This window comes from Bubalus kerabau, chromosome 15 (assembly GCF_029407905.1).
Source record: "Bubalus kerabau isolate K-KA32 ecotype Philippines breed swamp buffalo chromosome 15, PCC_UOA_SB_1v2, whole genome shotgun sequence".
NCBI lineage: Eukaryota > Metazoa > Chordata > Mammalia > Artiodactyla > Bovidae > Bubalus > Bubalus kerabau.
The window spans coordinates 29,580,006-29,602,325 of NC_073638.1; positions in this window are offsets into that span (position 1 = coordinate 29,580,006).

Here is a 22,320-nt window from a genome sequence, read left to right on the forward strand (position 1 = left end):
CCACAGAACTTTGTATTATAATTTTAAAAGTCCTTTTAAAATAATTATAAAGACGTTTCTTTCCGATGCCATGGGTCACACTGTTATGGGTGTGACCGCAAACACTGTTGTAAAGAGTACGCATTGTACAAAATAAGAAATAAGTACAATACTCAATTTCCTTTCTTATTAGCATCATCAATCACACTTTTCTACCCCTTCAAATAGAGTTATGGAGTTTGGGGGAAGACACTAATTTTTTGTTTGTAGAAGTTGTTTTATATTTTTTTGTTCCTTCATACTTTTATCTTATAAAAAGTTCATCTGGGACTTCCCTGGTGGTCCATTGGCTAAGAGTCTGAGCTCCCAATGCAGGGGGCCTGGGTTCAATCCCTGGTCAGGAAACTAGATTTCACATACCACAACAAAGACCCAGAGAAACCAAATAAAATAAATTATTTTTAAAAGTTTATCTGATACTGTGATGTCTTCATGATAAATATTCTTTTTTAATATTTTGTTATAGTAGAATTATTCATCATGGATGTTTCTGCTACTAATAACAGTCTAAATTAATGCTGGCCAAAGATTGAGTATGTCGACTGAACATACTCATACTGAAAAAAAAAAGCACAACCTAAAAGCTGAGAATTGTGTTTCATTTGGCCAACTTTGCTGAAGATTTAATCCTAGAAGACAGTCTCTGACTGCCCCAAAGAGATGAAGAAGGAGTCATGCTATATAGGAGTTTTTTGCAACAAAAACAGGTAGTCCAGAACATCAAAAGACTACTGTTAATTAAAGAAAAAACAGATATCTCAAGTTAATGAATTTAGCACTTGCCTATATATGGGAAGTTGTAAGAGTCTGGGCTCATTTAAATCGTTTCTTTCCTATACACATTAACTATTTGGGCCAGTATCCTATTTTACTCCACCCTAAATCCCCTTAGACAGCAAGAGATCAAACCAGTCTATTCTGAAGGAAATCAGCCCTGCATATTCATTGGAAGGACTGATGCTGAAGCTGAAGCTCCAATACTTCGGCCACCTGATGCAAAGAGCAGACTCATTGGATAAGACTCTGATGCTTGGAAAGATTGAAGGCAGAAGGAGAAGGGTTGACAGAGGATAAGGTGGTTGGATGGCATCACTGATTCAGTGGACATGAGTTGAAGCAAACTCCGGGAAATAATGAAGGACAGGGAAGCTTGGCGTGCTGCAGTCCATGGGGTTGCAAAGAGCTGGACACAACTGAGCAACTGAACAACAAAATTCTCTCAGGGTGCACAGGTGGGGGTGGCTGCAGTGCTGAGGGGTTGATGACTTCAACATCCTTTGTTTACTGAAACGACATTCTTCATCCATAGATACTAAGGTTATTCTTGCAGATTCAACTCTAGTCTTTTGAACAGGAGAGCAAGTATTTTCACAGCTAATAGAACGGCATTGCAACTATCATATGTTCAGAATGATATGATCCCAAGCAGGCTTTATATAATTTGAATTGCATTGTACATTAGATGTTTTATAAAATTTGGCCAATTTTTACAGAAGAAATTATTTCTCTGATACTTTTGTCCTATCTATGTAAAACTAGCTTTTTTTTTTTTTCTTTTTCATCTTGGCTGTGCTGCAGAGTGGAGAAGGCAATGGCACCCCACTCCAGTACTCTTGCCTGGAAAATCCCATGGACGGAGGAGCCTGGTAGGCTGCAGACCATGGGGTCGAGAAGAGTCAGACATGACTGAGTGACTTCACTTTCACTTTTCCCTTTCATGCATTGGAGAAGGAAATGGCAACCCACTCCAGTGTTCTTGCCTGGAGAATCCCAGGGACGGGGGAGCCTGGTGGGCTGCTGTCTATGGGGTCGCACAGAGTCGGACACGACTGAAGCGACTTAGCAGCAGCCGCAGCAGTGCTGCAGAGCTTGTGGGATCTTAGTTCCTCTAACAGGGATTGAACCCAGGCCACGGCAGTAAAAGCCTGGAATCCTAATCACTAGACTTCCCAAAACTAGATATTTTAAAAAGTAATATTAGTGACCAAATTTAATTTTCTTCCCAAAACTAGATATTTAAAAGGATAAGGTGGTTGGATGGCATCACTGATTCAGTGGACATGAGTTTAAGCAAACTCCGGGAAATAGTGAAGGACAGGGAAGCTTGGCGTGCTGCAGTCCAAAACTAGGTATTTTAAAAAGTAATATTAGTGACCAAATTTAATTTTCTTCCTAAGGCCTAAATAAAAAGAAATCAGTTTCCCATTAAAGAAAGTAAAGGAAGAGAAAGAAAGAAAGATGGAGTAGGAAATGGCAACCCACTCTGGTATTCTTGCTTGGAAAATTCCATGGACAGAGAAGCCTAGTGGGCTGCAGTCCATGGGGTCACAAAGAGTCAGACTAAGCAAGCACGCAAAATCAATGTTTCAAAACACTTTATTATCTGTTTCAGTCCATTTGAGTTTAGGTTGAGGATGTAGATGCCACTTCTAAAAGGAGATATAATAAACATGTTTTTAAAAAAAATAAAAAGAAATTTTCATGACTTTAATATTTTTCAAAAGTCTAGGTTAGTTGTTTTGCAAGAATGTCCCTCATATGAATTTGTCTGCTTGTTTTTGCAATACAGATCATGTTAAATAATTTTGGCAGAGGTGCTGTATAGATGTTGATGTGTCCTCAGTGGACCACACATCAGGAGGCATGTGATAAATTTGATCATTTATAGTTAAAATGACACCCACCTGATTTCTATACTGTAGGAAGCTTTTCCTCCTTGTAATTAGTCATCTATGGGACCATACTTTGATACTACAGATGTATCCTCCTGTTTCAACAATTTGTCACTCAGTGGTTTCAGCATCCATTGATGATTCTTGCCTGAATCATTTATTAACATGGGTGGTTGCAAGTTGGAGGTTTTCTCATTCTATCATTCTTTTTGTATTTATGAGTTAGTACCCACTCCAGTGTTCTTGCCTGGAGAATCCCAGGGACAGGGGAGCCTGGTGGGCTGCCATCTATGGGGTCGCACAGAGTCGAACACGACTGAAGTGACTTAGCAGCAGCAGCAGCAGTCTCCTGTAAAGACCTTGTCCCCCTCCAACCCTGAAAAGATTAGGATCAATGTGGATTCCCAGGTTTTTGTATTTGCTGTATTATATTCCATGCTACCATTATCTATGTCATGCCATGTGGTGCCAAGTCACTTCATTCGTATCTGATTCTTTGGGACCCCATGGACTGTAGCCCACTAGGCTCCTCTGTCCATGGGATTCTCCAGGCAAGAACACTGGAGTGGGTTGCCATGCCCTCTTGCAGGGGATCTTCCCAACCCAGGGATCGAACCCATGTTTCCTATGACTCCCACACTGTAGGTGGATTCTTTACTGCTGAGCCACCGGGGAAGTCCACCATTATTTTTATTAATGCTCAAATTGTCCCACATTTGGCCAGAGGGAGCCCCATTTCTTTTTAACTTTTCAATTTTTTTCATGTTATGCATTATCTTTAGAGCAAATTTGGAAGACACCAAAAAAAAGTTTTAAACACTAGCTGATGATAGTCATGTAAAATTGAGTATTTCTATTTTTATTCTTTTCTATATACATACATATGTATACCTTAGCATATATAAATATAATCCTATAATTTTCCCTATTGAGTTGAAATTGCCTATTTACTTGTTAGCCTCCCCAACTACATACCTTCCCTGAGTATGGACTGTGGCCCCTTCACCACAGTGCCCACATAGTATTTGATACAAAGCACTTCTGTCATAATCTGTAAATTGCTGGATGAACAGTTGCTCACACCATCTAAATACTTTTATATCTTGATTTTTTTTCCTATTATAACATAAACATGTTCTGTAGAGTTAAGACTTTTGAGCTGAGTGGAGTGAAACAGAAAAAACTAAGAACCAGCTTGTGGGGATTCCCTGGTGGTCCAGTAGTTAAGCATCCTTCTTTCTAATGCAGGGGATGTGGGTTGGATTTCTGATGAGGGAACTAAGATTGCACATGCCAAGAGGTAACTCAGCCCAAGTGCCACAACTACTGAGCCTGTGTACTCTAGAGCCCATGCTCTGCAACAAGAGAAGCCCAAGAAAAGTCAGGAAAGGAAATAAGAAGATGATGTCCCCCTAAAGTCAGCAGGTTTTCAGTTCAGTTCAGTCGCTCAGTTGTGTCCGACTCCCTGCGACCCCATGAATCATAGCACGCCAGGCCTCCCTGTCCATCACCAACTCCCGGAGTTCACTCAAACGCATGTCCCTCGAGTCGGTGATGCCATCCAGCCATCTCATCCTCTGTTGTCCCCTTCTCCTCCTGCCCCCAATCCCTCCCAGCATCAGAGTCTTTTCCAATGAGTCAACTCTTCACATGAGGTGGCCAAAATACTGGAGTTTCAGCTTTAACATCACTCCTTTCAAAGAACACCCAGGACTGATCTCCTTTAGGATGGACTGGTTGGATCTCCTTGCAGTCCAAGGGACTCTCAAGAGTCTTCTCCAACACCACAGTTCAAAAGCATCAATTCTTCAGCGCTCAGCTTTCTTCACAGTCCAACTCTAGATAATAAAACCTAGTGTGAATAAGTGCAAATTATGCTACATGCCTGAAAAATAACCTATGATTTTGATACAGCAAAAACATCAATCCTTTCTATATTCATTTGGAGTTTTTTGTTTGTTTGTTTGCTTTTTTTTGAACCATGCTGCTTGCAAGATCTTAGTTCCCTGACCAGGGATTGAATGCAGGTAGTGAAAGTACACAATGGCACCCCACTCCAGTACTCTTGCCTGGAAAATCCCATGGATGGAGGAGCCTGGTGGGCTGCCGTCCATGGGGTCGCTAAGAGTTGGGGCACGACTGAGCGACTTCACTTTCACTTTTCACTTTCATGCATTGGAGAAGGAAATGGCAACCCGCTCCAGTGTTCTTGCCTGGAGAATCCCAGGGACGGGGGAGCCTGGTGGGCTGCCGTCATGGGGTCGCACAGAGTCGGACATGACTGAAGCGATTTAGCAGCAGCAGCAGCAGCAGTGAAAGTACGAAGTCCCAACTGTTACACAATCAGAGAATCCCCTTCATTTGAGGTTTTAAAGGTGATTTCAATCCAATCAAAATGCCCAATAAAACTTCTTGGAAACTGGGCAAAATTATTTTACAGATCATCGGGGAGAATAAAAAAATCAGAGTAAGAAACTTGACAAATTAAAAAGTAAAGAGGAGAATTTCCACTGCCAAACATTAGCAATTATAAGAATATGGTAATTATGTGGTGTAGAGCATAGCTGGGCCTTTTTTTTTTTTTAATTTGGCTGTGCCAAATTAAAACAGTTGTGGTATGCAGTGGTATACCTAGCTGTGGTATGCAGCGATCTTCAGCGCAGTGCACAGGCTTCTCCCTCCTTGTGGGCTCAGTAGTTGTGGCACTCTGGCTTAGCTGCCCCACGGCATGTGGGATCTTAGTTCCTCCACCAGGGTTTGAACCAGCATCCCCTGTATTGGAAGGCGGATTCTTAACCACTGGACCACCAAGGAAGTCACTAGCCAGACAGTAAAAAGGAACAAGATGTACTAGCAGCCTTCACATGTATAATTTAAGCCATGATAAATCAATTGAGGGGAGGTAATTAATTAATTAATGGTGTAAGATTATTGTTTAGTTATTTAGGAAAAAAATCCATTTAGATATCTGTTGCAAACCCCACACAGAATAAACCCCAGATAAACAGTGCCATTGAAGAACTGGACTTCCCTATAGCTCAGATGGTAAAGAATCTGCCTGCAATGCAGGAGACTGTTTCAATCCCTGGGTCAGGAAGATCCCTGGAGAAGGAAATGGCAATCCACTCCAGAATTCTTGCCTGGAGAATCCCATGGATAGAGGAGCCTTGTGGGCTACAGTCCATGGGGTCATAAAGAGTCAGACACGACTAAGTGACTAACACACATATTGAAGAAAATGAAACCGATAAATTGGTTTCTGGGTGAGATAGTGTGAAGAAATCACCAAATAAAAGCACAATTGATTTGACAACATTGAAACATAATAATAATAAAGATATTTATGATAAGATGTAAAATATCAATAGCTGTTGGCTGCCAGGACCAACTCAAGCCCAGACTCAGAAATAGGAGGGCAGCTGGTGGATCTGTCAAATTAATATCGAAACATGGAGGCATTCCAGGAAAAATGGATGATAAGATCCTGTGTGTGTTTGGAGTAGGGATGGAGGGTGGTAGAAGGCAGCCCAGAGTGACAGGAACCAGGAACTGTGGATAGGAGATAAAGTAGGACAGAGTTTTTAGATCTGCAGCTCTTGCCCTCAGCATTACCTGGGCCAGTCCATTGAGATCCCCTGTCTATGGGTACAGGCAGATAGCGCTTCCCTGCTGGCTCAGGGGTAAAGAATCCACCTGCAAATCAGGAGATATGGCGTTCGATCCCTGGCTCAGAAAGATCTCATGGAGTAGGAAATAACAACCCACTCTCGTATTCTTGCCTGGGAAATCCTATGGACAGAGGAACCTGGCGAGCTACAGTCCATGGGGCTACAAGAGTCAGACACAACTTAGTGACTTAGAAACAGGCAGACTAGCTGGATCCTAGCCACTCCAGTACTCTTGCCTGGCAAATCCCATGGACGGAGGAGCCTGGTAGGCTGCAGTCCATGGGGTCGCTAGGAGTTGGACACGACTGAGCGACTTCACTTTCACTTTTCACTTTCATGCATTGGAGAAGGAAATGGCAACCCACTCCAGTGTTCTTTCCTGGAGAATCCCAGGGACGGGGGAGCTGCTGCTGCTGCTAAATCACACCAGTCATGTCCGACTCTGTGCGACCCCCGAGACAGCAGCCCACCAGGCTCCTCTGTCCATGGGATTTGCCAGGCAAGAGTACTGGAGTGGGGTGCCATTGCCTTCTTCAGCAGCAGCATTTAATTCACCACCTCAAAATCTGAATAACAAAATGATTCTAAGTGAGGAAAAGGGAACTCATCAAAAGGCAGTTGTACTGCCCTGGATAATTTTAACGTCTCTCCTTCACATCTCATACCCTCCTCCGAATACAAGCCTGCTTCACCAGGAGGGGCCTGCACTAGCAAGCAGAATGCTTGCCCTTTCTCACGAGTCATGCACCAAAGTAGCAAATATCCCTAGGGGAATATGAGTTCAAGGGGGCAAAGTCTAGGGAAGAAACCACTATAAGAATAAATTATATATTTTTTAAGTTTAGGTAAAACAGGGCCTCCCTGGTGGCTCAGTGGTAAAGAATCCGCCTGTCAAAGCAGGAGACACAAGTTCAATCCCTGATCCAGGAAGACCCCACATGCTGTGGAGCAACTAAGCCCGTGCGCCACGATTGTTGAGCCTGCGCTCTGGAGCCTGTGCTCTGCAACAAGCAGCGGCACAATGAGAAGCCCACACACCGCAACCAGGGAGAAGCACACCCTTACTGAAGCTAGAGAAAAGCCTGTGCAGCAATGAAGAGCTAGCACAGCCAAAACTAAATAAATCAATACAAAAACATAGATAAAGTAAACTGAGGAACTTTCCTGGTGGACCAGTGGTTAAGACTTTCCTTTCCAATACGGGTGGAGCGGACGGGTGTGGGCTGGATCCCTGGTTGGGGAGCTAAGATCCCACATGCCTCTGGGCCAAAAAATAAACCATAAAACAGAAGCAATATTGCAACAAATTCAATAAAGACTTAAAACATAAATAAGATAAATTGAACAGCCTATAAGAGACAACCCACTCCAGTATTATTGCCTGGAGAATCCCATGGACAGAAGAGCCTGGTGGGCTACAGTCCATGGGATCACAAAGAGTCCGACACGACTGAAGCAACTTAGCACGCACATAAGAGACAAGGCAGACTGGTGGGCCGAGAAGCTAAAATCAACATATTAAATAGTCTAAAAAAGATAAAGCAGACTCATGAAAGTATGAGGAAAAGCAAGAAGTCATCAAGGATGTTTTGCTTTGAGTAATGTCAGACTAGTTATTTCAGACCAATCTTCCCACCAATAACAAATAGAAAAGCTGGTCAAAACATAAAATATTAATAGGTGTTTGAAGGTGTCAGAGAGCTACCAAAGGGGCAATGTATCAATTAGCTTTTGCAGTTAGATATTATTGTAGAAGAAAATCACCCCAAAACTTAGTTGTTTAAAACAATAATAATTTTATTATGGCTCACAAGTCCATGGGGTAGTTGGACATCTGGACAATTCTGCTGATCCAGGTTAGGCTCAGTGGACATGTCAGGAGGTGACTTGGCTGGTGTCTGGGTTGATTTAAGATGGACTCAGGTGAGACAGTCTCTTTCTATTCCACATGGTCTTTCATATCCCAGCAAAGTAGCTTTGGTTTGTTCTCATGGCAAGTCTTGTAGCAGGGGTCTGAGGCTGAACTGAAGCATGCCAGCCTCTTAAGGAGGCTTAGTTCCAGAAATGGCACAATATTGTTTCTGTCATCTTCTATTGGCCAAAGCAGACAATCAGTTCAATTCAATTCAGTTCAGTTGCTCAGTCGTGTCCAACTCTTTGAGACCCCATGAATTGCAGCACTCCAGGCCTCCCTGTCCATCACCAACTCCTGGAGTTCACCCAGACTCACGTCCATCGAGTCGGTGATGCCATCCAGCCATCTCATCCTCTGTCATCCCCTTCTCCTCCTGCCCCCAATCCCTCCCAGCATCACAGTCTTTTCCAATGAGTCAACTCTTTCCATGAGGTGGCCAAAGCACTGGAGTTTCAGCTTTAGCATCAGTCCTTCCAAAGAAATCCCAGGGCTGATCTCCTTCAGAATGGACTGGTTGGATCTCCTTGCAGTCCAAGGGACTCTCAAGAGTCTTCTCCAACACCACAGTTCAAAAGCATCAATTCTTCGGCGCTCAGCCTTCTTCACAGTCCAACTCTCACATCCATACATGACCACAGGAAAAACCATAGCCTTGACTAGATGGACCTTTGTTGGCAAAGTAATGTCTCTGCTTTTGAATATGCTATCTAGGTTGGTCATAACTTTCCTTCCAAGGAGTAAGCGTCTTTTCATTTCATGGCTGCAGTCACCATCTGCAGTGATTTTGGAGCCCAGAAAAATAAAGTCTGACACTGTTTCCACTGTTTCCCCATCTATTTCCCCTGAAGTGATGGGACCGGATACCACGATCTTCGTTTTCTGAATGTTGAGCTTTAAGCCAAGTTTTTCACTCTCCACTTTCACTTTCATCAAGAGGCTTTTTAGTTCCTCTCCATTTTCTGCCATAAGGGTGGTGTCATCTGCATATCTGAGGTTATTGATATTTCTCCCGGCAATCTTGATTCCAGCTTGCGCTTCTTCCAGTCCAGCGTTTCTCATGATGTACTCTGCATAGAAGTTAAATAAGCAGGGTGACAATATACAGGCTTGGCATACTCCTTTTCCTATTTGGAAGCAGTCTGTTGTTCCATGTCCAGTTCTAACTGTTGCTTCCTGACTTGCATACAAATTTCTCAAGAGGCAGGTCAGGTAGTCTGGTATTCCCATCTTTTGAAGAATTTTCCACAGTTTATTGTGATCCACACAGTCAAAGGCTTTGGCATAGTCAATCAAGCAGAAATAGATGTTTTTCTGGAACTCTCTTGCTTTTTCGATGATCCAGTGGATGTTGGCAATTTGATCTCTGGTTCCTCTGCCTTTTCTAAAAGCAGCTTGAACATTAGGAAGTTCACGGTTCACATATGGCTGAAGCCTGGCTTGGAGAATTTTGAGCATTACTTTACTAGCGTGTGAGATGAGTGCAATTGTGCAGTAGTTTGAGCATTCTTTGGCATTGCCTTTCTTTGGGATTGGAATGAAAACTGACCTTTTCCAGTCCTGTGGCCACTGCTGAGTTTTCCAAATTTGCTGGCATATTGAGTGCAGGACTTTCACAGCATCATCTTTCAGGATTTGAAATAGCTCAACTGGAATTCCATCACCTCCACTAGCTGTGTTTGTAGTGATGCTTTCTAAGGCCCACTTGACTTTACATTCCAGGATGTCTGGCTCTAGGTCAGCGATCACGCCATCGTGATTATCTGGGTCGTGAAGATCTTTTTTGTACAGTTCTTCTGTGTATTCTTGCCACCTCTTCTTAATATCTTCTGCTTCTGTTAGGTCCATACCATTTCTGTCCTTTATCGAGCCCATCTTTGCATGAAATGTTCCCTTGGTATCTCCAATTTTCTTGAAGAGATCTCTAGTCTTTCCCATTCTGTTGTTTTCCTCTATTTCTTTGCATTGATCTCTGAAGAATGCTTTCTTATCTCTTCTTGCTATTCTTTGGAGAGATTCAGATGCCTGAAAGTCTCCACCTCTTGATGAAAGGAGTTGCAAAATCACATTGCAAAAGTTGTAGATAGGGACTTCCTTAGTGCTCCAGTGGTTAAGAATCCGCCTCGAAGGGCAGGGGACCAGGGTTTGATCCCCTGGTCAGAGAACTAAGATCCCACATGCCTCAAAGCTACTGAACCCGCCTGCTCTGAGGCCCCTGTGCCACCTCTAGAGAGTCCGTGCACCGCGACCAAAGACGCCACGTGAAGCAACGAAGATCCCACATGCCACAACTAAATACCCGATGCAGCCAAATAAATAAACGAAAAGTTGTATATGAAGAACGAGAGTCATTTCTTCTAATCGATCTGCCACAGAGGTCAAGATCCCAGAGTGAAGAGAAGCCCAAAGAAGTGAACCCAACATTTGGTGCTGTTTGTCTAACAAAGGCTTTTGCAATCCAAGAGAAACTGTGGAGAGGGAGGGAAGCTCATCCCGGCTCTTGAAAGTCGAGGACCTGGGGGAGAAGAATTGAAGTTCAAGGCCATCAAGGAGAAGGCAGCCTGAAAACCTGCCCAGGCATTAACCTGGGGCACTGATGGATTGCATTCTGGGAATAAGGGTCAACATGAAATACCACAACCTTCACAAAGACAACAGTATAACTGGGGGTTCCCTGGTGGCCCAGTGGTTAGGATTCTGGGCTTTCATGGCTATGGCCAAGGTTCAGTCCCTGCTCACAGGAGCTGATATCCTGCAAGACACCTGCCATGGCCAAGTTAAAAATTAAATTATTAATTTAATAAAAATAAATTAATATTTAATTAAAAATTAAAGTCCTGTCAAATCCGCTCAAATCCTGGTTGGACTAAGACAGTGTTTTTTAAAGTATTACCTTTGGACTCTTCAAGGTCTTTTGGGGTAGGGAGGTCAAAACTATCTTTATAATAATAATGAGGTGTAATTTGCCCTTTTTTACCATATTAATATCTGCACTGATGGTACAAAAGCAATGGAAAATTAAGCTGCTGCCCCCTTGGCATGAATCAGGCAGTGACATCAAACCACACTAGTAATCATTGTTTTCTTCACCACTGCACAAAGTTAAAAATAAGAAAAGAGACAAAAGTCAGTTTCACTTCAGACTATCCTTGATGAAGCAGGAAAACTCATTAATTTTATTAATTTTGAACTCCTGAATACACATCTTTTTAATGTTTTATGTGATGAAATGTGAAGTATGCCCAAAACGCTTCTGCTGCCTCTGGAAGTACCATGGTTGTCCAAGAATGCATTTCCTTGGTACATTTCTTTGCAGTTGTTTGAGTTGTGAGCTGAATTAGCCTCTTATTCAAAAAAACATGCTTTTTACCTGAAAGAACAAGAGAGAGAGGAGCTATGGTTATCTGGACTTCGGGCATTTGGTAGACATTTTCTCCAAAATGAACAAAGTAACCCTGTCACTGAGAGAGTCAATTCCTAGGCAGGTTGATAAGAAGTCCGGGGGTCCCTGAGAAGAGGGGAGTCTGGGGTTCTCAAGGAGGAGAAAAGGACAAACTCTTTTTTTTTCCCCTCTACATTCCTTAGTCTTAGTCACAAAAAAACGTGTTTTTTTCTTTAAGCCTGGAACTGATGATTATACAACAAACAACTCAGTTTAAACTCTGTACTAAGGATTATATAACAACAGTGTATCCTGCTTGAGGACAGTTTCTCCTTCCTGAAAAACTTCTGACTAATCCTGATGTTTTCCACTGTTTCTGCTGTCAGACTTGATTTTTTGGGGCTCCAAAATCACTGCAGATGGTGACTGCAGCCATGAAATTAAAAGACACTTACTCCTTGGAAGGAAAGTTATGACCAACCTAGATAGCATATTCAAAAGCAGAGACATTACTTTGCCAACAAAGGTCCGTCTAGTCAAGGCTATGGTTTTTCCTGTGGTCATGTAATGGATGTGAGAGTTGGACTGTGAAGAAGGCTGAGCGCCAAAGAATTGATGCTTTTGAACTGTGGTGTTGGAGAAGACTCTTGAGAGTCCCTTGGACTGCAAGAAGATCCAACCAGTCCATTCTGAAGGAGATCAGCCCTGGGATTTCTTTGGAAGGACTGATGCTAAAGCTGAAACTCCAGTACTTTGGCCACCTTATGCGAAGAGTTGACTCATTGGAAAAGACTGTGATGCTGGGAGGGATTGGGGGCAGGAGGAGAAGGGGACGACAGAGGATGAGATGGCTGGATGGCATCACCGACTCGATGGACATGCGTTTGAGTGAACTCCGGGAGTTGGTGATGGACAGGGAGGCCTGGCGTGCTGCGATTCATGGGGTCTCAAAGAGTCGGAAACGACTGAGCGGCTGAACTGAACTGAACTGAACTGAATCCTGATATTTTAAAATGTATATTATGGGAATGGGTCTGATAGGATCTTTCTATTTTTAAATTCTAATCCTGTTATCCTAAAATGTAAATCGTGGGAGTGGGTCTGGTAAAATTTTTACAACCTTGAGACATTCTTTTGATTTATTGTAATAACTAATTTAAAAAGTGTATAATTCCCTTGCTAAAGACTAGCAGGGGAGCAACCTCCATTCCCCTTCTGATGTCTATGTCAGAAGCTTTCTCCCTTTTCATACTTTAATAAAACTCTGCTACACAAAAGCTCTTGAGTGATCAAGCCTGGTCCTTAGTCCCAAAGCTAAATCTTCTTCTCCAGGAGATCACGAATCCGACACTGTTCACTGTAAGCTATCATCACTTCAGGGAAAACAACTGATTGTATTTGTGGCCAACAATAAAGTTTGAGCTTCACGACTTCCCACCATCTTAGCATGTTTCTGATAAGGTCGGTGGTATAGTATCAGAATCATTTTTTGGCATGAAAAAAAATGTCATGAAATGCGCTAACATTTGGAGATCTGTGTAATTCAGTGAACCAACACTTTCCAAATTACCAATGCATGATATTAAAAAAAAATCATGCAGGGGTAAAAAAAAGTCCCTTCAAAGTGCAAAATAGGTCAGTAGGTTTTTAACTGGATAAGATATGAAAAGTTCCTGAGTTGGTTTCTGATTCCACATTGCAACTAATCTTTAAGAAACTGCTACTTGTCTAATTTAGTGTAGACCAAAAAAAAAAAGAATATTCACAACTGTCTGAAAAGGCTATTATTAAACAACTTCTCCTTTTCCAACTGCATATCTGTATGAGGCTGGAGGGTCTTCCTATATTTCAACCAAAATAGCAGGAGTGGCAGCTGAATGCTGAAGCAGGTGTGAGGATGCAGTGGTCTTGTTTCAAACCACACATCAAAGAGATTCACAAACATGGCGCAATACAACCCTGCTGTTCTCAAAATTCTTTCTTCCTTTTTTTTTAAGTTTCCTAACTACGAGTTGAACCTCGGGTCCTCAGCAGTGAAAGCACAATTTTCTAACCACTGGTTCATCAGGGAATTCCCTCACAATTCTGAAAATATAATTGTTTTTCATAAGAATATGTTATTTACATTGACCTGTGGTAGTAGGTTTACTAGTGTTATTTTAATATTTATTTAAATTTATATAATATGTATTGTGTAATAATATTTACGTATTATTGACTGTGCTGGGTCATCACTGGGGCTCATGGGCTTTCTCTGGTTGTGGCTAGCAGGGCCAACTCTCCAGTTGCGGTGCCTGGTGCCTAGGCTTCTCAGTGTGGCGGCTTCTCTTGTGGGGGAGCCCCGGCCCTAGAGCACACCGACTTCAGCACCTGTGGTGCCCGGGCTTAGCTGCCCTGCAACACGTGGGATCCTCCTGGACCAGGAATGGAACACGTGTCCCCTGCAAGGTGGGCTCCTAATCTCTGGACCACCAGGAAAGCCCTACTGTTATTTAAAATGTATTCATAAGTAAACAGTCATTAAATTGTCTCTGTTTTACTCTTGTAATATGAAAAATACAGAAAGAGATAATCCACATACATAACAGCTTTTTGGAGTCCCTCGATGGGTTTTTACTTTTTATTTGGGGGGCAACTCCCCCTCCTACTCCCCGTGTCCTTGCTAGCACTTTCTCTGACAGCAGTTTAGAAAACGCCTGAACGGAGCACTGGGCACACCTAGATTCCAGCACTGCTCTGTGGGACACTGGGGGTGGGTTTCCAATCACTGGGCTCAGCGCTAAATCTTGGCAGGAGCGGGGCAGCTGGCGTGGGTTGGGGCGGCTGCAGAAAGGCAGCCTGGCTGTCCTCTAGTAGAACTCCTGTCTGTGCGGTGCATGGCACTGTCCAACCCCCAGCACTTTGCCCTAGCTCTCTCTGCAGAAGGTAAGGATATCCTGGTATGGCGAGCGCTTTTTTTTTCTGTTCCAGATTTAACTTATTTTAAAATCTCTTTTATTTATTTATTTTTAATTGAAGGATAATTACAATATTGTGTTGGTTTCTGCTATACATCAACATGGATCAGCCATAGGTGTACATATGTCTCCTACCTTTTGAGCCTCCCTCGCACCTCCCACCCCACCCCACCCCTCTAGGTTGTCACAGAGCCCAGGTTCCAGTTTCCTGAGTCATACAGCAAATTCCCAGTGGCTATCTATTTTACATATGTTACTGTAAAGTCTTTCGACTAAGATCAAGAGTAGTATCTGTTCTTATCAGTTTTTTGGATCATTTCTAAGAAGGCAAAATGAGCAAGCCATTTCCTCAGTTAACCTTAGTTTTGTGGCTGTGATGTTTCTTGGCCTCACCACATTTGGGTTACTACTATACTTAGAGACAATTTGTTTTAGCTTTGACAGCTGAACTTATCATTATTTTCATAGGAATTTTATTGGCTCAAAAGGATAATTTGTGTTATTTTCTACTTGTCTTTGGCATGTAGAAAGAAATAAAAACCTGATGTTTACATCACATATTTTTACTCAGTCTGTCTCACATGTGAGAATGAAATACATGCTTAAAAAAAATAGAAAAAGAAAAGAAGGTAAAATGGTCCTGAGATCACTGCATTACGATCTTCCCCTACCCTTAAAATTATCTGTTTTCAAGTGACATGATTTTATATAGAGAAAACTCTAAAGACTCCACCAAAAAACCCAAAAAACCTCAAATCTGTTATCTCAATGAATTCTGTAAAGTTGCAGGATACGAAATTAATACTCAAAGCCAGTTTCTATACACTAACAATAATTATCTGGAAAGAGGTTTTATTTTCTTCAAAAAGCTTTATTGTTTCCATTTGGCAGGCTCCAGTGTGCTTAAACAGAGAAGGCAATGGCACCCCACTCCAGTACTCTTGCCTGGAAAATCCCATGGACGGAGGAGCCTGGTGGGCTGCAGTCTATGGGGTTGCTAAGAGTCAGACACGACTGAGCGACTTCCCTTTCCCTTTTCACTTTCATGCATTGGAGAAGGAAATGGCAACCCACTCCAATGTTCTTGCCTGGAGAATCCCAGGGATGGGGGAGCCTGGTGAGCTGCCATCTATGGGGTCGCACAGAGTCGGACACGACTGAAGCAACTTAGCAGCAGCAGCAGCAGCAGCAGTGTGGTTAAAAACCTGTCTGGAGGTTGCAGGGAGAGGTTCAGGCAGAAGCCCTTATACCGAGGAGATGCAGAGGGGCCCCTCAAAGGCTACTGAGCTTTGGGGGCTACTCATAGGACCTTTGGAAAGGATTCTCTGCCCATCTCAGCCCAGGGGCTGTCAGCCAGCCTTACTGAGATTAGTCATGTGGTCACCGTCTTCCTGATGACTTTCACCTCTTTCTCTGCTACAGACCAGAGTTCGTGAAATCTTGAATCAGTAGAAATTGATAAAAGGCCAGGAAAAAAATTCAGCAAGGCTTTATTGGGACTACAGCAGGAGGGAGCGAGAACAAGTAACCAGTGCCCTTGCTCACTCCCTGTGGTGGGGTCCGGGTTGGGGTAGGGGGTGGGGGGGTGGAGGCGGGCAGGAGGTATAAGCTGGTCCCTTAAATGGGGGAGGGGAGGGCTTCCCTGGTAGCTCAGTGGTAAAGAATCCGCCTGTCAGTGAAGGAGACACGGGTTCGATCCCTGGTCTGGGACGATCCCACATGCTGCTGAGCAACTAGGCTCATGCACCACAACTATTGAGCCCACGTGCTGCAGCTACTGAAACCCGAGTGCCCTAGAGCCGGTACTCCAAAACAAGAGAAGCCACTGCAGTGAGAGCCTGCATACCACAACTAGAGAAAAGTCCGAGAAGCGATGAAGATCCAACACAGCCAAAAATAAATAAATAAATCAAATTTTAAAAAAAAATCTGAAACCAGGATCCAATGCATTTGCCATTTGGCCATTAAAAAAAAATATGGGGGAGGGGAGGGATGGGTCCCCTGGGTAGAGGTGGAGGGGTGGCTTGGGTGATCTGCCCAATCCCTTGGTTATGCTGTGTGCAGGGCCTGACATCTCAGAAGTGGCAGTTGAGTTTTGATCTTTTCGTATCTTGTTCCTAATTTGCCCCAGCTGTGCATGTATGGAGTTGCTTTTAGTCCCTTATAGTTGTATTCTGTTGTATTCTGTTGCTGCAGAGATATATTCAGTTGTCCAGGCGCAAGTACTGCACTCAAGGGTCCCAGTTCTGAGTCCCAGCCTGTCTCACCTCTAGGAAGCTGTCGTCCAGGTATGTGTGGGCAGAACCCAGGGCATGCAAATGCCAAAGAGCCTGGTTCAGGGTCTTCTCCAGGGCCATGGTGGTTTCCATAGCCTCCAGGTCTTGCCTCACCCCTACTGGGCCAGCTTCTCTGAGTCCTGGAAGAGGGCAGAGCAGGTGAACTGGTTTTGGTCTTCTAAAGTTGCTTGGAGCCCTCACAGTTCTTGACCAACTGGCAGAAAGAAGCAGCCCACATTCTCCAGAGCCACGTTGTTGCAGTTGAAGTAGAAGCCCAGAGAGGTACGTGTAGAAGGCCAGAGACTCCCAGACGCTGGTTGACTGGATGGTGGGCTGCAGTCTCCATGTCAGTGGAATAAATCTGACAAATCTGGGAGCTCATGGTTGATGACAGTAAGGACCCACCACACAAAACCCTGTTGGCTGGTCCTAGAGGTGGGGGGTGGCCGAGAAGATAGTCCTGGAGGTGGTGACTGGAGAGGAGGTTACAGGATGGTCAGAGGCTGGAAGGAAAGCCCCTGCTCTGTTCTGACCAACTACTGTTGAAGCAGAGGCAGGTCTGCCTGACTGCTGGATGGGCTCCAAAAAAGAAATTAAGGACCTCCCCTAGTGGCTTAGAGGGTAAAGAATCTGCCTGCATTTCGGGAGACCCAGGCTCGATCCCTGTGTTGGGAAGATCCCCTGGAGAAGGAAATGGCAACCCACTCCAATATTCTTGCCTGGAGAATCCCATGGACAATGGAGCCTGGTGGGCTACAGTCCATGGGGTTGCAAAGAGTGGGACATGACTGAGCAACTTCACTTTCTTTTCTTTCACTTTCTTTCTCGTGGACCAGTGGTTAGGAATCTGCCCTCAATTGCAGGGGACAGAGGTTTGATCCCTGATCTGGGAAGATTCCGTCTGCCACAGGCAACTAAACCTGCATGACACAACTACAAAACCCACTTCTTCTAGAGCCTGTGCTCCACAACAAGAGAAGCCACTTCAATGAGAAGCCTGTACAACTCAACTAGAGAGCAGCCTCCACTCACCACAGCTGGAGAAATCCCATGCATAGCACAAAGACCCAACCCAGTCAAAAATAAATTTTTAAAAAGGCTAAAAAGAAATTAACAATCCCATTTACAGTAGCATCAAAAAGAATATAATACTTAGGAATAAATTTAACTGAGGAGGTGAAATATCTGTATATTGAAAGCTATAAAACATTTTTGAAAAACATTGAGGACACAAATGGGAAGATAGTTTGTGTCTATGGATTGAAAGAATTGATAATGCTTAAAATGTTCATATTACCCAAAGCTAGCTGCAAATTCAGTGCAATCCCTATAAAAATTCCAATGGCATTATAGAAACATAAATAGAAAAACAATTCCAAACAATTCCAAAACTGATATGGAACCACAAAAGTTCCCAAGTAGCTAAAATAGTCTTGAGCAAGAAGAGCAAGTCTGGAAGCATCACACTTTCTGATTTTAAATTGTATTACAAAGCTAGGATAATCAGACTATATGATACTGACATTAAAAATAGACACATAAATCAATGAAACTGTATAGAGAACCCAGAAATTAACCCACATATATGCAGTCAACTGGGGTTTCTCCTGCGACTCAGCAATAAAGAATCTGCCTGCAATGCAGGAGACACAGGAGACTTGGGTTCGATCCCTGGATCAGGAAGATCCCCTGGAGGATCTTGGCAACCACTCCAATATTCTTACCTGGAGAATCTCATGGATAGAGGAGTTTGGTGGGTTACAGTCCATGGGGTCACAAAGAGTCGGACACGACTGAAGTGACTGAGCACACACGCATGCATACAGTCAACTAATTTTTGATGAAGGTGTCAAGAATACACAATGGGAGAAATCTCTTCAATAAATGGCATTTGGGAAATGAGATATCCACATACAAAAAAATAAAATTGGACTTCTATCTTACACCATACACAAAAAAGTCCACTCAAAAAGGATTAAAGAATTAAGCATAAGAGCTGAAGCTATAGTACTCCTAGAACAAAACACAGAAAAGCTCCTTGACATTGGTTGTGGCAATGTTTGTTTTTTTTTCCTTTTCATTTGACACCAAAAACGCAGGCAACTGAAGCAAAAATAAACAAATGCAATTCAGTTCAGTTCAGTCGCAGAGTCGTGTCTGACTCTTTGCGACACCATGAATTGCAGCACACCAGGCCTCCCTGTCCATCACCAACTCCTGGAGTTTACCCAAACTCATGTCCATCGAGTCGGTGATGCCATCCAGGCATCTCATCCTCTGTTGTCCCCTTCTTCTCCTGCCCCCAATCCCTCCCAGCATCAGAGTCTTTTCCAATGAGTCAACTCTTCACATGAGGTGGCCAAAGTATTGGAGTTTCAGCTTCAGCATCAGTCCCTCCAATGAACACCCAGGACTGATCTCCTTTAGAATGGACTGGTTGGATCTCCTTGCAGTCCAAGGGACTCTCAAGAGTTTTCTCCAACACCACAGTTCAAAAGCATCAATTCTTCGGTGCTCAGCTTTCTTCACAGTCCAACTCTCACATCCATACATGACCACAGGAAAAACCATAGCCTTGACAAGACGGACCTTACCTCAAACTAAAAAGCTTCTACACGGCAAAGGAAACAACCAAAAAAAAAAAAAAAAAAGAAAAGACAATGTACAGAATGAGAGAAAATATTTGCAAACCAATAAGGATTAACCTTCAAAATATATAAGGAAACTTTTTCAAGTCAATAGCAAAAACCCCTCAAATATCCCAATTAAAAAATGGACAAAGGGGAGTTCTCTGGTGGTCCAGTGGTTAAGAAACCACCTTCCAATGCAGGGGACTCGGGTTCAATCCCTGGTAGGGGAACTAAGATCCCACAAGCTTCAGGGCAACTAAGCCCAAGCACCACAACTAGAGCTTCTGAATGGTGCAGTTAAGACCTGGCACAGCCAGAAAGTATAAGGTTGAACTCAAAGTGGTGGCTGTCAGAGGCTACGAGGTAGGGGAAATGGGGAGAGGTTGGTCAAAGGATATAAGATGAACAAGTTCTGAGAATTTAATGATGCACTGCATAGTCACTATAGTTAATAACTCTGTGTTTTGTACTTGAAACTTGCTAAGAGAGCAGATCTTAATTAACTTGATTTGGCAATCATTTCATAATACGTACATATATCAAATCATCATTTTCACACTTTAAATAATATTCACTTTTATTTGTAATACAGTTTAAATGTAATACAATTTTATTTGACAGATATACTTCAATAAAACTGGAGAATACAATTTTAGGAAAAAAAATAGGTGATTTTCCCCTACACTACCTACAATATCCAAAAGAAATTCCTCTCTGAAGGAAGATAACATCATCAAAAGCCTCAAATTATCTATAGTTCTTTTTTAAAAAAACTATATATATTTTATTATTTATTTGTTTTATTTTTGGCTGCATTGGGTCTCCGTTGCTTTGCGAGGGCTTTCTCTCACTGCAATGCGTGAAGGTTGCCCTTTGTTGCAGTGAGCGTGCTTCTCATTGATGCAGCTTCTCTCGTTGCCTAACACAGGCTCTGAGCAGGCAGGCTTCAGTAGTTGTGGCACGTGGGCTCAGGAGTTTCAGTTCCCGGGCTCTAGAGCACGGGGTCAATAGTTCTGGCACACGGGCTTACTTGCCCTGTGGCAGGTGGGATCTTCCTGGACCAGGGATCAAACTCATGTCTCCTGCATTGGCAGGTGGATTCTTTACCACAGAGCCACCAGGGAAGCCCTAAGATTGTTTTTAAATAAAATAAATTCAAAGAAAATAAAAGGAATCAGCAATAACAGCAGAAATTAACGAAACAAAAAACAAACTATAATACAATGTCTCAAAGCTAGACTCTTTGAAAAACTAAAAACAGAGAATACTCTGAAGATACTGATCACGAAAAAACAGAAATAAGTCACTACTCTGCCCTACAAAATTTTCTCTCTTTATACACCTTTTATAATATGACTGCTAACATAGAGCAAATTTAAAAAATAATAACACTAATTACACATATTTTAAAAATTCAGATATAGTTCATATAGCAAAAAATTCACTGTTTTATTTTTTAATGTGTATTTATTTATTTGGCTGCACCAGCTTTTATTTGCAGCATGTAGGATATAGTTCCCCGACCTTGGACCCACTGCATTAGGGGCACAGAGTCTTAGCCACTGGACCAGCAGGGAAGTCCTGTAATGTCTATTTTTGTTTAATTTTATTTTTACTATTTATTTATTTTGCTGCATCTGGTCTTAGTTGGGCACAGGGGATCTCCTCTGCATTATGTGGGGTCTCTCATGGTCGTACAGGGTCTCTCCAGTTGTGGCACATGGGCTTAGTTTCTCTGCTGGCACGCAGGCTCTTTCTGGATCAGGGATGGAACTCACATCCCCTGCACTGCAAGGCAGATTCTTTGCCACTGGACCACCAGGGAAGTCCCCTTTAATGTCTGTTTTAAAGTTTAAATTGGTATTTAATAATAATAATAAATAATAATAATAAAATAATCCAGCTCTCTTTTGGTTACTATTTGCATGAAATATAATTTTCTGTATTTTAATTTTCAACCTGTTTGTCTCTTTAAAGTGAGTCTTTTGTAAGCATATCATCAATTATTAAGATCCATAGTCATGCTGATTTTTCCATCAGCGCCTTAAGCTGTTCAAAATTGATATCATCCTCTTAACAAAACAAATTCCTTCTTCTTAATTCCTCTGCTTACCATCCCTATGTTGTTTTCACCTATATTTTTGTTTCAGAATTCTTAGTAACTGGCTAATAATAATGTTTCTTATATGCCAGTAATGTACAGGTTTAATTATTGTACATTTTAAAAAAACATTTCTGTATTTATTTATTTGGCTGCACCGGGTCTTCGTTGCAGCACCCAGGATCTCTAGCTGTGGCATGTGGGATCTAGTTCCCTGACCAGGGATCAAACCCAGGACCCCTGCATTGGAAGGGCAGTCTTAGCCACTGGATCACCAGGGAAGTCATTACATTTACAAGTGGTGGACAAGGGATGGACTTTTAATACATAGAGAATTCTTAAAAATCATTAAGACCAACAACCTAGTGCGAAAACGCACAAATGTTAGAGAACAAATGTCACTAAGAAGAGGAATATAAATGGTTCTTCAATTAGATGCTCAACCTCAATCATGAAATAAAATTGATGCCACTTTTCATCTATCAGGTTGGCAAAATTATAGTATTAATGCGGTGTTTGCCAAATTCAGACTGAAATTGAAGAAAGTGGAGAAAACCACTAGACCATTCAGGTATGACCTAAATCAAATCCCTTATGACTATACAGTAGAAGTGAGAAATAGATTTAAGGGACTAGATCTGATAGAGTGCATGATGAACTATGAATGGAGGTTCGTGACATTG